This window comes from Melozone crissalis, unplaced genomic scaffold, assembly GCF_028551555.1.
Source record: "Melozone crissalis strain CALT ecotype California unplaced genomic scaffold, PUWL_Pcris_2 ptg000057l_1, whole genome shotgun sequence".
Taxonomy (NCBI): domain Eukaryota; kingdom Metazoa; phylum Chordata; class Aves; order Passeriformes; family Passerellidae; genus Melozone; species Melozone crissalis.
Window position 1 is genome coordinate 7,004,992 of NW_026535835.1, and position 7,789 is coordinate 7,012,780.

The following is a 7,789-nucleotide window of genomic DNA, read 5'->3' on the forward strand; positions in this document are numbered from 1 at the left end:
AGCTGCAGTGTCCAATCTCCATCCCCTCTATCATCTGCTGGCTTTTTAATACCCTTCAAAATCATCTGCATTTTCCCTTTTGTGTGGTTCCTGCATTTCCTGACACAAAGCCCTGGCTCAGGGGTGCAGCAGCCGTGAGGGAGGGAGGGAAAAGGAAGGACTGGAAACACCCACACAGAACCTGATGGGATCCAGCTCATCCTGCAGGTTTGCTGTTCATCACCCCCTCAGGATGGGATCCAGCTCTTCCTCCTGCAGGTTTGCTGTTCATCACCTCCTCCAAATGGGATCCAGCTCTTCTTCCCTGCAGGTTTGCTCTTCATCACCCCAAGAGCTGCTGCTTCCCTGTGCCCAGCTGGGTGAGCAGGCTGGGGGATGAAAATGGGCTAATCCAGGCCAGTTTAAACCTTATCCCTTTCCTTCTTCAGCATCCTGCCTCCAGCCATGGGCTCAGCAGGAATTTGCCTTTTTCCCCTCTCCGTGGGCTGCTCCAAGTGGGACAGGACCCCCTGGCCTGTGTCACCCCCTCAGGTGAGACTCAGCAGTTGAGGCCATGGTGAAAAGCAGCTCAGACCACTGGAAATGGCCCCAAATGCTCCTCATGCTCCCCAAAACCTGCTGGAGGGTTGTCATGGGTCACCCATCCCTGTGCTGCCCTCTTGTCACCCTTGGAAGCCACTAGCTTTAGTGGGATGAGATGGGATCTGCAGCTTTTCACCCCAAACTGTGACTGACTCTTCAAACACTGCTTCTTCCTCTTTGGGTTTTGAGTTTTCCCTTCCTTTTCCCTGCTGAAATCTTCCCTCCAGTGCCAGCTGAGCTGGTTGGAGCAGGCCAGGAGCAAAGGCTCCAAGGAAAACCACAATATTTTGGTGAGGCAGGGAGAGTCAGAGGGAGCCTTTGGATTCAGCATTTTCTGCTGGGGCCTCAGCAGAGCCCAGGAGTTAATCATTCAAATATGCTTATGTGTAACTAATCTCTGCAGGACAATGAGCTGAGGAATTATTGAATGCAATTGAAATGGGGCAGAGTGGTTGCTGTAAAAAGGGTGTCCTGAGCCAATGGAAGCCAGCAGGCTCCTATAAAAGTGGGTGGGGAAGGAAAAGCAGCTGGTGGGAAGAGATCCCCAAAATCCCAAAGCATGTCCTGAGCTGCCTTTGCTTGGGCAGAGATCATCCTGAGCTTGGAAATCATCCTGAGCTGCTGGAAATCAGGCTGAGCCCTTCTCCAGCGCTGCTGATCCCTGAGGGGTCAGTGGGAAGGGCTGGAGCTGCCTGGAGTCACCTGGTGGGGCCTCAAAAGATGAAATCCTGCAGTGCTGTGAGTCTGGGTCAGATTTTGGGGAAAATGTTGATGCTCTTTCAGGAGCTGGGTGGGATCCATGGAAGAAGCAGCTTGTGGGAAGAGATCCCTAAAATCCCAAAGGTTGTGCAGAGATCCTTCAGAGCTGCTGGAAATCAGGCTGAGCCCTTCTCCAGCATCTGTGGGGTTGGTGGAAAGGGCTGGATCTGCCTGGAATCACCTGGTGGAGCCTCCAAAGATGAAATTCTGCAGTGCTGTGAGTTTGGGTCAGATTTTGGAGGAGATTTGGATGCTTTTCCAGGAGTTGGGTGGGATCCATGGAAGAAGCAGCTTGTGGGAAGAGATCCCCAAAATCCCAAAGCGTGTCCTGAACTGCCTCTGCTTGGGCAGAGATCATCCTGAGCTGCTGGAAATCAGGCTGAGCCCTTCTCCAGCATCTGTGGGGTTGGTGGAAAGGGCTGGATCAATGACCTGGTGGAGCCTCCAAAGATGAAATCCTGCAGTGCTGTGAGTGTGGGTCAGATTTTGGGGGAGATTTGGATGCTCTGCCAAGAGCTGGGTGAGATCCATGGAAAAGCAGCTGGTGGGAAGAGATCCCCAAAATCCCAAAGTGTGTGCAGAGATCCTTCAGAGCTGCTGGAAATCAGGCTGAGCCCTTCTCCAGCACCTCTAGGGTCAGTGGGAAGGGTTGGATCTGCCTGAAATCACCTGGTGGAGCCTCAAAAGATTAAATTCTGCAGTGCTGTGAGGTGAGGTCAGATTTTAGGGAGGACTGGGATGCTCTGCCAGGAGCTGGGTGGGATCCATGTAAGGAGCAGCTTGTGGGAAGAGATCCCCAAAATCCCAAAGCGTGTCCTGAACTGCCTCTGCTTGGGCAGAGATCATCCTGAGCTGCTGGAAATGATCCTGAGCTGCTGGAAATCAGGCTGAGCCCTTCTCCAGCATCTGTGGGGTTGGTGGAAAGGGCTGGAATCAATGACCTGGTGGAGCCTCAAAAGATGAAATCCTGCAGTGCTGTGAGTGTGGGTCGGATTTTGGGGAGGATTTGGATGCTTTTCCAGGAGCTGGGTGGGATCCATGGAAGTGGAAGCCCAGGTGAGGCTGAGTTTTGGGAGCAGTGGGGAACCCCTGCCAGGGCCTTGCAGCAGGAACAGGGAGGTGAGGAGAGGGATGGGAATGGATTTTAGTGGATTTAGGGATTGGATCAGCTGGGCTGACCCCAGTGACCATCTCAGGGCCTGTCCTTCCCACCCATCCCTTGGCTCCCAGCCCTCCCAGCAGCTTTTGGCTCTGTCCCTGGTGGTGTTTGGAGCCTCGTTGGATCCGGTGCCATTGGAGAGCTCAGCCCTGGCCACAGCTGGCAGGAGAAAATTTCTGCTGGAGCTTTCTGCCAGCCTTCAAATCCCCCAAAGAGGTGTTAAGTGCAGCTATTCCCAGCTCCAGGGCACAGACATTTATTCCTCTCGATGCCACTGCCAATCCTTCGAAAAGCAGGAAATCCCAACATCTCCAGGCATCCCATTCCTGCTGCTATTATTTTTTTTTTTAGTTTAATAATTTTTTATCTGTCTCTTTTTGTGACTTTTCTGCCTTTTGTCCCAATTGAAGCCACAGACATGATTTACACCAACCCCCCCATGAAATCAGCCTTCAGCCCCCTCTTTTCTCCTTGCAAATCAGCAAATGGGTGTGAGGAGTTTTGGATGGGATCACCCCTGCCCCAGCCAGCTGCTCTCCCATCCAGAAAACCAAGAGCACAGCTTGTTTCCTGTTAAATCTTGCTGCTTGCATTGGTTTGCATTGTTTGTCTGATGTTTTACAGCTTCCAAGCTGATGTTGCATTAAAGCTGGCTGGAATTGAGGCCAAAAATCAGATGCAGGCACTGGCAGGGTTCCCCAGATGCTTTCATGAGGGTTGATCCCATTTTCTCAGTCCCTGCAGGAGCTGTGTCCTGGCCGAGGCTCCAGAAGGTGCTTTTGGGGCAATTTTGGAGTTTTGGGACAATTTTGGAGTTCGAATTGGAGGAAGGGCTGTGCCTTCTCCTCCAGCGGCTCTGGGGGCTCTGGGTGGCTCCTGAGTTTCTCTTGAGTCTTGAGCTTTCAGTTTCTCTTCCTTGTTGTCCTGTTGAGGAGTGAGGGAGGCTGGATGGGCACCAACCTCACGCTGGGGCAGATTTTTTTTTTTTTTTTAAATTTTTATTTTTATAGAATGGTTTCTATTTATAGAATGGTTTATAAAATCTTGGAGTAGATTGAGTTGAAAGGGATCCCTAAAGATCATTGAGTCCAACTCCCTGCTCTTCACCCCTACCTCAAGTGAACCATGTGAGCAGGAGAATCCAGATGCCCATGAACTCTGGGTTCCCTTCCCTGGGGAACCTCTTCCAGAGCATTTTATGTGGATATTTTTAATTTAAAAAATGCATTTCAGACAAAACAGGATGAGTCTCTGACTGAAGAATTCAGGTTTAATTCAGTTCCTTGCAGCTGGCACATGAAGCTCAGACCTGCAGGAGGCAGGGAATGGTGAAAACACATCAGGAACCAGGAACCACAGTGGGATGGGACTTAAATCCTGCCTTGTCTCATCTTTAACTGGAAATTTGAATTTCCCTCCTAAGAACCTCACAGAAAAGGGCTGCACCATCCCATCAGCAGCATTAGTGACCAACCTTCAGAGTTTTGATCCTGTGTCTTTGGCAGAGTGGTTTTTTATTTTATTTTTTGGGGGGTTTGTGAGCTGCTTTCACTTCCTTGTGCCATTTTCCAGGTGCAGATGAGATCGTTGCTTTTGAGCTCTTTATTAACAAGCTGATGGAGATTTATCTCATGAGGAGGGCAGTGTGCTAAAGCTTTACAAACTCAGATATTTATCTCATTAGGAGGGCAGTGTGCTAAAGCTTTACAAACTCAGGCCTTGATATTACCAACCACAGGGAATTTTCAGCCATTTAAATCTCATGGGACAAGAAATAAGAAATAGGAAATAAATAAGAAATCCCTCTTCTCTCAAGGGACCAACTGAGAGCATCACACATCACCCAAAGCCTTCAGTAGAGACTTTATAAAATCTCCAGCTTAGCCAGGCTCTGTAATACTGATTTGGGGTTTTTTTAGGGATTTTTTTTTTCAGGAAAGCCTAAAGAAGGGGAAGGAATTAGGCAGTGGGTTATTCTGGGATGTCCCCGTGCCGGAGATGAGCTCTCCTCCCGCACACGTCCTCGTGCCACATCAGCAGCTGTCTGCAAGCCAAGGCCTGGGGAGATGCCTATGGCTGGAAAAACAGCTCCTTCTGTATTTATTGGACTTCCTAGCAGCTGGAAAATCCCAAAGATCTGCACCTCCAGGGGCTCCTGCAGCTAGGGGAAAAAGTTTTCCTGTGAAATAAATCCATGTGATGCCTAAAATGCCTGTGATGAGGGAGCATGGAGATGTTCCTGCCCCCAGAATTGTTTCTCCAGACATGTGGCAAGGTCAGCTCACAGCTGTCCCATGTAGAAACCAGCAGGGATCAGGCAGACCTGGGGAATATGGAGCTGTTTATCAGAAATTTCTGCTTTTTGGGGTTGGAGCAAAACTTACCTTGATCCTCTCTGAGCCACGAGCAGGTGAAAGGTTGCAAAAATTAAATCTCCGTTCTCCTGATTTGGATAACCTGTTTAAATCCTCCTGAAATGGTGCTGGAGCAGGAAAACCCTGCTTGGTGCTGGATCAGGATGAGTCCAAACCCTGCAGGAGCCAGGGATCCCTGCCAGGCAATCCAGGGAAATCTGGAGGTGCAGCTGCACTCAGGTTTGTACCAGGGTGATGCAGTCCTGCAGTTTTGGGGGATCCCTGTGCTGGCAGCTGAGAGGTTTTGTTGGCAAACCCTGGGAATGGAATTTCTGGTCCCACAGGGGTTCCCAGGCTTGCTTTGGGTGGCTTCGGCCAAACCTTGTCCTGCCAAGGGCACTGCAGGGAAAAGCAATAAAAATGAGTGTTCCTCTGGGGAAAGCTGAGCCAGACACCAAAATCCTTCCAAGTTAAGCTCTGTCCTGGCTGCCTGTGTGGCTGACAGGTCTGCTCTGCTCCTAAAATCATCTGGGTGAGGCTCCAGGCAGGATCTGGGTGCAGGAACATCTGATTGTCCTGGGGTGCAGCAAAATGTCATCAGCTTCCTGTCTTGTGGGTTTTCCCTGAACTCCAAGGCTTGTGGACACAGTTCTTGGGTTTTCTCCTCCTTTGGGAATTTAAAGTTATTCCTGGATGTCCAGGTTGGGTTTTTTGGCTCAGTTCAGTGCTTGTGCCCTTGCAGACACTGCTGGGGTCCATCTGTGGTGCTGGGTGCCAGCTGTGGGTAAATCCCATTCCCTGTCCCTGCTTCAGGGCTCTGGGATCCCCCCCAGCCCAGGGGCATCTCATGTGGGCAGGGATCCTGCCCTGGCATCCTCCAGGGCACACTGAGGGCTGTGCTATGGAATGATTGGCAGCTCCCTTTGGCAGGAAGATGCCAATCCCATCATTTTTCCCGTGGTTTTGTTCCCATCCATAAATGCCCAGGGTGGGCTCAGCACATCCCTGAGCCAAGGGACAGGGAAGGATGCCCAGCACAGGGCACACAGGGCTTGGGATTTTGGAGCTTTACCCAAAAACCAAATGAATTTCCAGAGGACGAGCTGAAATCCACCCCTGCTCCTTTGTGTGTGCTTTATCAAATCCCTCCCCTCAGTTCCTTCTCTGAAGGCTCCAAACCTCTCCTCTGAGATTTTTTTGAGCCCCTCACCCCTCTCTGCCTTTCCAAACTCCCTCTAGTGACCTCAGACATGAAAACCACAAGCACTGAACCTCCTCCAGCTGCTTCTCCCTGAAGGAGAGATCAGAGATCCTTCTCATGTGAGAAGGACACAATGGGGTCCTGCCATTGCTGCTGAGGGATTTGAGGGGAAAAAAATCATATTTAACAGTTCTGGTCAGAACAGCTCACCCTGCTCAGGGCTCCTGGAATGAGCTGGACAGAGCCAGAGGGGAAATTCTTTGCATTCTTGGGATTGGGAGGTGGAATTAAGGTAAAATACTCCTGGATGAGGGCCAGGCTATCTGCAGCAGCAAGCTGTTAAATCTCACACTGGACTTGAATTCTGGAATAATTTTGGAGTGGAGTTGGTGGCAGGAAGAGTGTTGGGTTGGGAGTCCAGGGAGGGGGAAAAATCCTCATTTTGGGCTGTGGATGAGCCAGACCCCAGCTAACAGAGGTCAGGGCAGCAGATTCTGCTCCCCAGGCAGCAAAATGTGTCCCTAATTCTGGTGCTGGGACACTCTGAGCTGGCCTGGCTCCTGCAGTGCCCAGCTGGGCTCTGCCATGTGGGGGAAAAGTCTGCTGGGTGCTGTGGGTCACATCTGGAAATGAGATGGAGAAAAAAGCATCATTTGAGGTCCTGGATAGCACCAGAACTCAGGGATGCTCCTCCTTCCTCCTCCTGCCATCAGCAATCCCAGGCACAGCTGGGGGTGAGAGAATGGGAACAGGCAGGAGCTGTGACAGTGAGGAGAGGAAATAGGGAAAAATAGGGGGAAACAGGGGGAAAACAGGGGGAAACAGGGAAAACCAGGGAAAAAATGGGAAAACCAGGGGGAAACAGGGAAAGAAGCAGGGGGAAGCAAGGAAAAACAGGGAAAACCAGGGGGAAATTGAAAAAGAGGGGAAAACAGGGATAAAGAGGGGAAAACAGAGGGAAACAGGGAGAAACAGGGAGAAACAGGGAAATGGAAAAAGAGGGGAAAACGGGGAAATGGGGAAACAGGGAAAAACAAGGGAAAAACAGAGGGAAACATGGAAAAAACAGGGGAAAAGAGGGGAGAACAGGAGAGTACAGGGGCACACAAGGAAAAACGGGAAAAATAGGGGGAAACTGGGGAAATGGGAAAACAAGGAAAAAACAGGGGGAAACTGAGACACAGGGAAAAACAGGGAAAAAATAGATGGAAACATGGAAAACGGGAAAACAAGGGAAAACAAGGAAAAAACAGGGGGAAAAAACAGAGAAAACCAAGAGGAAATAGGGCAAACCAGCCACTTCTGCTCCTGTCAGAGCCCAGCAACCCCAAACTGTGACCCTGCAGCCCCGTCCTGCTGCCCCTGAGCTGCCCCTGGGCTCTTCCTTCATCCCTGCTGAGCCCAGGGGGAATTGGGGGAATCGTTCCCAACTTCTGGGACCAAATCAAATATCCCACTGAGCCATCCCCCCTTCCCTTCCCTTCTCGGGGTGTTTGTGTGCGCCCAGCCAGCTCTGGGTGCCAGATTTGTGCAATATTTGATCTGTGGCTGCTGGGTGAGCTTTGATTGAAGCAGAGCCCAGCGTGGGGCACTTCTGCAGCCTGGATTTCCAGCTGCTCCCTCCAGCAGCGCCGTTTTCCCCCTTTTCCCTCGTTTCCCCCAGCCCGGAGGCACCGTTTGATTGGAAGGTTTTAAAAGGGACAATCTGTGTGAGTCACAGTGAAAGCCGTAAAA